The sequence below is a fragment of the Engraulis encrasicolus genome, chromosome 11, assembly GCF_034702125.1.
Source record: "Engraulis encrasicolus isolate BLACKSEA-1 chromosome 11, IST_EnEncr_1.0, whole genome shotgun sequence".
Lineage (NCBI taxonomy): Eukaryota > Metazoa > Chordata > Actinopteri > Clupeiformes > Engraulidae > Engraulis > Engraulis encrasicolus.
The window spans coordinates 52,006,163-52,015,442 of NC_085867.1; positions in this window are offsets into that span (position 1 = coordinate 52,006,163).

Genomic DNA, 9,280 nt, shown 5'->3' on the forward strand with positions numbered 1-9,280 from the left:
ACGTTCTTGCATACAGACAAGCTAGCTATTGGCCCTGAATATTAAACAGTGGATTAGTGTTGAGACGTCTCATCTACATAGCAACGGGGAAGGGGGGGTGGGGTAGAGATTGGAGAGGGAGGCAATGAGGAAGGCAGCAGAGTTCTCAGGAGCAGAGTTGCCACAGTCGTTTCACCTGAGTGACAAACCCCTTGCCCCGAGCGCCGATGCACCAGATGGGGACGGGAGCGTTTACAAACGAACCCTCAGGGGCCACCCCAGCCCACTAATGAAGTCATTACAGTGAGACCAACATTAACTATTGATTGGCAGTCATTTGAACTAATCGATGCACCTGTTGTGTAAATACTACTCGTGGTTTGACTGCGATGGGCCCGGAGCCTAGAGATGAGCGCGACATTTTGGCAAAGAATGTCAAGTGACGGGAAGTTGCTGGAATTATGGCTCCCTTTTTGACGTGTGTGTCGGGTGGGAGTGAGAGAAATTAAATAAGTCATTTCTCAAACCACATTTTCCTTTTTAGTATTATGTATTGCTTGCTCAGGGCACCTGCAGGTGCATGGAAAGCAAATATTCTCCCTAACTGCCACTGAGTGAAATAAAATTTGTGATTTTGTTTCGGGCTCTTTATGCCATGTCGTCACACGCTGGGTGGCATCCAGGTCATAAATATGTAGATACTTACTGCTGCTGAAAAGTTCTCCATCCCCCACAGGTCTTTTCAAAGGCGCATTGAAAATGGAATGTTTTACCACACCAACGAGGCAGGATATTTCTATACTAATAAACATGTAGTTAGGCTGTACTGTGGCCTAACGGTAGCCGTAGGGCACTCAACTGCTACGCGGCTGACCTGGGTTCGATTCAGGCACATTCCGGCTCACCTGGGTTCGATTCCTTTGCCTCCCCTTCCCCGTCTCTCTCTGCCCACTCGCTTCCTGCACCATCTTCACTGCACTATCATAAATAAAGTAAAAAAGACCAAAAAATATATAAAAAAAACAAAAGGCAAAACCAAAAAAACATGTTGTTGGCCTACTAACTGTAGATGCTGTTGTCACGGTTTTGTTGAGGCTTGAGACCTTCTAGATATTCACTGGGTAGCTTAGCATGCCTTGCCTATCATGAAAAAATACTTTGTGGTACACTGATGGTACATGGAATTTAGTACAAATAGTTTGCCGATAACTCTTACAATCTTGTTCATAGCCAGCACCAGATGCAAATGGTGATCTGTGTTTGGCCTGCGTTTGTCTTATTGTGACGGGCATTCTACATCCTGGATTGTACGTCAAACCAAGAACATTATTAGGGCCCAAGCACCAAACGTGCATAAGGTCCTAATGTTATTCAATTTTCATGAATAATTGTAATACATTTTTTATGATAATGGTAATGGGTAATGCAAATTACTTGCACCGTAGTGCTACATAGCTTCTTACTCCTGCTAAAATTACACAGGCATGCTTTCTACCTGATGCTTTGTCAGACACATTCAGTAAAATGCATACTGTAGGTGTTCACGGTACTCCAGAAACTCAGATTGCTCAAAGGAAGTCATAAGTCAGTGACACGTCAGTAGTTAAATACACACACAGAAATAGTAAAAGTATCCTGTAAAATAGCACAGTAATTCCACAGCTTTGTGGAATAGCAGTAAGAAAGCAATATATTAATACAAGGATATTTCCCCCAAGATTGTTCTGTAGACAGTGACTCATCAATGCCATGCTGTTCATGGGGCCAAGTACCATGCTATGTGGTGCTTCAAATCTTGATCAGAAAATGCTGAGTCACTCTACGAGGGACTAGTACTGAAAATTAGATTAAAAAAAAAAAAACCTGTAATGTTGCCATCTTTACAATCATGTGTGATTATATCAGCTTTCAGAGAAAATGGGGCAATCTTGTCATTAATTGACCCCTATTTATAGTTATTTTCATGAGGTTACTCACATGATATCCACATAAACAAAACCAAAAGAAGTCTGAAGTCAGAAATGAGAGACCAGAGTTGGGATATTGTAGACTGTGCTTTATTATTGGGCTAAGCGGAGACGCATTATTCAGTAAAATTACAAAAAAAGAGTCCAAGGACCACAGAAATGCACTGATTGGAGAAACGGCAGGAGCAGCAAAGCGCTCTGACCAATCAAAGTCCTGTACCGATTATGATTAACCAATCACACGCCCAGCCTCACCATAACTGACCGGCTGGCAGTCCACACACAACACTGCACTCCTCCACTGTGCTGTGAGAAAAAAGATTGTTTCTGTGTCATTTTTGTTTTATTTGCACACCAACCTCCACATCTTCTCATTACTTTTCCTGCATGTCAGACCAGTGGCTTATCAGAAATCAGAATTAAGATCTACACAGAAAATATGGTGGCAAGCACTGCAATTTTTTAAAGGGGTATATTGCAGGCCTAATTTTTTTGAAGATGACAGGAGTGGAGCAGTGTGTGTGGAAAAGAAAGGGTACGGCACATTTCTGATCAACGCAGAGACAGTAGAACAGCAGAGTGGAGCAGAACGTAATGGGCCTTTTTCACGTGATGTCAGACACCTTCGAACACTAAACATTTCAATTCATTCGTAGCGGGTATCAGTTGCATCCGATGGCATTGACATACATTAGACGGCACTGTGTTCTGCCTGGAGCCGGTAGTCGTTCATATCTGTTTTGCTTCAAAACGGAACTTGTCTGACGTCACGTTGAAAAAGTCTTAACGAAGAACAACATAATGTGGGCGTGTGGAACGTCCCTCGGTGACGTGATGACCCTGCCTCTGACCAATGCCTGTTTCATAATATAAAACATCTTCAAAAATATATTTTCCAAAAAAATGGCTTCCTCGTCAAAGCACAAACTCATAAACTTGTTTAAAAAATGCAATCTGTAATAAATAACGAAATAAATAAAACGTACACACTCGCATACATACACACGCATACATACATACAGTCATGCATACATAAGTAATGCACACACACCAGGCAAACATAAATAAATTAACGTGAAAAAAATACAACCATAGAAATTAAATAGAAATCAATAGAGCATGTAGGCCTTACGGTTTCTCAACACGTACGAACGCATGTTAAGTATTTTCATCTGATTGAACTGGGTGCTCTCCTCTGCACTCCCCCTTCTCCTCTCCCCATATCAGTCCTGTGGCCTCAGTCTTCCCCTGCTTCACATTTTTTTTTCAATAGTATAATCTTTTTTTATTTGTCTTATTTCAGTATTTAAAGTGATTCATTTTTCATCCAGTCCTCATAGATAGAAGAAAAAGTCCTATAAAATATGCAAACCTATGTACAGAAGAAAAGAGTGTGCCCCCCCGCAAAAAGAAACATTTACAGTATATTCACCAGTTTATGTATATATTTATATATTTATATTTATAATAAATCCTCTTCTCATTTCTTGGTTTGCCATTACATCTGGACTGTTTATGAAAACAGTTGCAGCATTACCGATGGAGGCATTTGGATGGTGAAAAGAGAAAGAGAGAGCGAAAGAGGTTTGTGAGGCATGCTTTGTGTGGAGGAATTGTGGGGCAAGTTTCGTAAAGTGGGCTACAGCCGTGGGCAGGCTGCAGTTTTCAGCTGGGCCAGCATCAAAGGGTGAGTCCTTTGAATACAGCAGAGAAATGCAGCCTTCATTATAAGAAAAAAATACAACCGGCGTGTCCTTGCATTTCACATTACATCACATTAGGCAGCCATACTTTTCAGTTGGCTACTATAGAACTAAAATCATGGAATCAAGTTGTGGAAATGCATAAATGTATGCCCACTTTCTCACAACTATTAATCTTCCAGAATGCTTGTTTGGATACATGGCCCTACATTAGGTAGGATGCATTTAAAAATACTAATACATCGGTCCATAACTGTGTGCTTCAAATTGTAGTCTGTTATCTGGTTTTGATATTAGACATGATATTATATGATGCCAGTCAGCTCATGTGGAGACTTTCAACATCAGTTCTTTAAGGGCAATGCTGTCACAGTTTCACACTAATACTGTACATTGGCTGCAACCCACTAAACGAGACATGCTTACTACTATTTAAACTCAAGTATGATCCCCACATTGGGACAGAGAAAGTAAGTTAAAACAGAGACAGGAATTTAAGAAAAGAAAAATAGACAGGTCCTGTCTTTAGTCATGAGGTATGGATGGATTTGTGGGACATTCTTTGAGGTGGTGTCAGCAAATATCACTCGGCAATGACCAGGAAAAGTGTGTGTGTGGGGGTGGGGGACCGGAAGTGCAAAGATGAAAGCCAGTTAGAGGGACTGATAGATGCAGGTGCTAAAAAACCTCTCACCATCCTGTTCCTCCATTATCAAGACCACCGTTTTGCAGGACTTCCTTGCCTCCCTTTTGTCTGAGTAATGCGGAAGCATTCAGCCATGCAACACCTGCAAACCTCGAGGGTCCACCTAAGCCATGCGGCAGGCAATGCTCAGTGATCAGTGAAAGTCAAATTCGATTCCACCTGACCTTTTCCACCCTTTTTATCAATACATCCTCTGATTTCATGCTCTGGAACCTCCCATAGACCCAGCCACATCCCTTCGACTACGGCACTTCCTTTTCACTCTGAGCTATGTGCTAATTTAGCTTCAAGCTAATCCAGTGATGAGCAGTTGGCTCCCCCGCTGGGTGGCCCCTGTAAACATACTGCTTGGGTGAAGTCTAGTGTTTGTAAATTCTTCTTTTTTGAGCGGAAACTGAACTTAATGCCCTGTTCGTGTTCAGTGTCACCTTAGAACTGTGCGACAGCTTAAAAAAAGGCTCAAGGCTTGAGTGCCAGGCGAGAGAATATCCTACATTAGATGCTAGCTAACTATTAGGCTCAATAGTTTTTTTGTCTTTTTTTTCTTTCTTTTTTGCAGCTCTGTTTGGACTAGACAGTTGCCGTAGCAGGCTTGACATCAAGTTAACGGAGGCTGCTAGTGACGCTAACGAACACAGTGTTTGCATGTCACCTTGTCAGGACAGTGCGGAACGGCCTACAATCTTAGCACACCCAGGAGAGACCCAAATGATAACCACCACGTCTGATTACCAGCTTGTACAAGAGCACTGGTCGTGAGTTTGTGGTGTGTGTGTCTGTGTGTGTGTGTGTGTGTGTGTGTGTGTGTGTGTGTGTCAATGTGAGTTTGTTTGTCTGTTTATGTATACTGTATGCATGAGTGACACCCTGTGTGTATTGTTTTGATTTTTTGGTGTTTGTGTGTGTGTGTGTGTGTGTGTGTGCGTGTGTGTATACGTGTGTGTGTGTGTGTGTGTGTGTGTGCGCGCGCACATGTGTTTACTGTGTGTACGTCAAGTCTACTTGGCAAAAGAGGCAGATATGCTTAGGATATTGTGTAAAGTCTTTTTTCTCTCAATAGGAAAGAAGTCGAAAAAGGAGAAATATCCTGATTCTCAAGCCTGACTCTCTTCAAGTCTTCTTAATAGGAAGAGGCCTTTTAGCGTTTGTTTTTTTTCTTTGAAGTAGCATATACAGGTATATACATATATAATCATAATATACACACTTGTCCCGTGTGCGTTGGCATAATATGTCGTCGTCAGAGAGAGGAATGCCTGCTGTATGGGAGCTGCCAGGTGTGCGACTCTTCCCAGGGTTAAGATCAAGCAGAGCAGTGCTTCAAACTCCAGCTAAAATCTACAAAAAGTACAGCTCTACCTAATCCAATAGCCGTTTTTTTTTCTTCTTCTTCTAGATATATACACACATATATAAAATATATGCATATAAATACATATATGGGTTTCGGGATTAATATCCATGTATCCATATATATGAGTGTGTTATCATACACATCATTATATATATGAATACATTTTTTTAGCTTGAATGTTCTCGCTATACATATATATCTATATGTACTGTAAATATAAAGGAGTTTGTATATTTAAACCGTTTAGCGGTGGCTTTCGTAACTACAAGGTTAGGATGTGCAGATATAAAAGGTAAGGCTGCGACAGCAACAACCCTTCCCCATGCACCCCTGCCTCCTTGTCAGGAGGAGGAACAAACAACCAAAAGAAAACAAAAAAGAAAGAAAATCAAGAGAAAAAATAAATACTTTTTCATTTTTGTAGCAGTAAGTTGTAAACTAGCGAAGTGAGTGGCCCTCCACGGGGTCATCTGAAATAGTTTTGCCAGTATTCAAAAGCATATCAGCAATATATATGTATGTTTTATACATATATTTATATAGAGTCTACTTATACTTTTTTTCTTTAAATACAACTCTTTGAACTGATTGGCACAGCGAAAGAGATGCAGTGGTCCGACGTTATGTTACAGCTTTGAGTCTTTTAGCAGTAAAAAGGCTTGGTCTTTTGGTCCCTAAACAACTAAGGAATGACAGATAAGTCTCCCAGGTGGACTGTTGCTGTTGCTCTGGCAACTGTAGCCCCTGGAAACGGACAGGCACTCCAAGATAAAGATGGCCATCCCAACTAAAAAAAGAAAAAGAAACAAAGTTTGTGTCCTGAATCGTCACCTCCTTCAAAATGTTCCTTCTTTCTCCAAAAAGTTTGTCATTTTAACCATTGTCTTCAAGTTCTTCTAAAATCGTTAAAAAGAGTTTTTTGTGGTCTCCTCACAAAGACAAACCCCATGAGTTATGTCATTTCCACTTTAAAAGTCTATATCAGTTCTCTTAAAATTTCATTTTTCTTTTTGCTCTTTTTGTTCTTCCTTTTTTCATGTCTTTGTATATTATATGTAGTTATTTTTTAAGTGATAATTCCATGTGGTCCTATGGGATAGCTCTCCCCCAGGCAGATGGTGAAGGGTAGGGATGGTCCTGCTGAGGCCTGAAGCATCCTCGTTGTCTGGGATTGGGGTTGGAGGGGGTTGGGGTTGGGGGGGTCGGTCGGTCAGTAAAAGGTCCGTGTGGCCCAGTTGTGTAGTTCACTCTGGGGGCTGGTTCTTCATCATCCTCGGGCAGCCCATCTCCATCTCCATCTCCACCCAAAATTCAGCTCCCCCGTCACAATCTGGTCCTCTTGCGTTTGTAAGGTTCTTTTTGATTTCAACGATGTTTTTGTCAAGTTGTCCATGTGAAGTCCAGCTCTACAAAAACCTGGAAGAAATGATTCAGAGTGTAAGACCCATCATTTGGTCAACCAAGAACAGAAAAATATGAAGTTTTTGATGGCTATGATGAGGACAAGTGTCTTGCATAGCTAGTAAAAAGACAAAGGAAGAATAGACATTTTTATGTATAGCTCACATGGTAACTCTTAATTTTAACAGGGCTTCAATTACTGTGTACTACTGGCTCATGCTTTTGGAAGTCGGCTGCCGATAGACCCGAGTTTGTTCTCCGTTGTAAATGCGTTCTATTGCAACAATACACATCTGAAAACACCAATGTTATTAGCACACCAAGCTGCTCTAAGTTTGTGTTTCGGAACACCGATTTGAGTACCCATTCTATGGCACTTTCCCGAGGCGGAGGTTGGGGTTTCCGACTACAGAGTTTCAAAAGAATGCACCATTACTCATTAGGTACAGTGGAATAACTGCTTTAATAACATGTAATCACAACTGTAGTACATGTTATGGTACATCGTACTCACAATGTGGATTTTTGTGCGCCTTGGGCTTTAGTTCAGCCCTTTGCCTCTCTTGAAGAATTCATCACTTTGGTATTATATTATAAAACCATTTCATAGTACATTATGGTCATTATTGTCATTATGGAATGTAGCTACATAAAATACATAATGTAATAACATGTACTACAGTTGTACTTACATGTTATTACATCAGTTATTACACTGTACCTAATTAGTATGTACACTGAAATGAAAGCCCCATTAAAATAAAGTGTTACTGCTCGCAGTATGACAGTGATTTAAGAAGACGCTACTGAAATCCTGCTTGTGGAACTTTCCTATCCTGTCTTGCCATCTCTACTCTCACTTTGAATTACAGCATGTACCAGTGCTTTTCACACACTGCAATGCAGTCCCATGTATGCCTGCTCCCTTGTGCCGTGATCTGATTGTCCCTCTTAAAGCTCAAAAGTCCATTTTGAGCATGGGCGGTTTTGGTCATTCTGCCCAAATTCAAACCTATTTTTACAAGCAGGCCAGGCCAGCACTTACAGTCTAGTGTGCTGACAGCTGACCCTCTATCCAACAGTTTCATATCAGGTCAAGATTGTCAATGTAATAATCAGTATGAGAATAAAGTACAGTACGTTCAAACATTGTGAAGCTATGTAATAATTCATTTCATTTAGCTGAAATATTTATTTTCAAAGTTGAACATTAAAGTACAGTACCCTTTTATTCCGCTTGCTATAGTCACAGCTTTAGGTCTCAATGTCATATCTGCAATAACCATCATTATTATTACTATAAAAGAAACATTTCTTTTCTTCCTTCCTTCCTAACTCTGAGTTTTTGGGCTAAATTAGTAAGTCTCTTCGAGGACTGGGAATGTTTGTGATGAGGTCTAAGGCTAAACACTCAGTGACTTTGACTTTTCATTAAAGAAAAAAAAAACGCCTCCGGAATGCAGACACATCACATTCACTTCCTGTAGAGTTTGGCAGCAATCTTTCATAATCTATACCACTTTCGCTCAGTAAGATCTGGCACTTTGAACGTGTGTTGTTCTTTCCACTTTAGAAAGCCTCCCACTCCTCTCTGAAGCTCTTCTCTGCTTTCTTGAGAGAGAGTTGTTGTTGACATTTATCGAGTGTTTGTCGTCGTCAGTTGCCAAAACAGAAAGGTGTCCCTTGGACGCCTCAGCAGCGGTGTAACAGCGCGATAACTCGGCCAAGTTAAGGGCATCAGCCAGCTGAAATAAATGGCTCGGCATCGATCCTCCATCACTGAGATGGAGGGAGGAGAGCAGCGAGACAGATATGAGACATACGCATGCCAACGAGCAGATTCATGCTCTTCTCTCTACCTGTCTCCCTCCGATGCACCGTTTAACCAGGTACCTGCTGTACAAGTGATTCAAGTATTCAGTTGCTCTAATAGCTCTGTAGAAACAAATTCCGGCCCACTGTTTCAAATGTTCCCTTATAACAGTGCACTTTCTGAAAAAATATTTGCATCTGTAAAATTTTGCTTCATGTAAAAATGTACAACTTTCCAGTATCTGGACTGTGGCTGCGATCGTGAACATATAGTTGGGTCATATATAGAAGTTCCGTGACCGTGGAGAGGAAAGGTTCGTTTCTCACTGGATTTGTCATCTATAAAGGTTAAATTAAA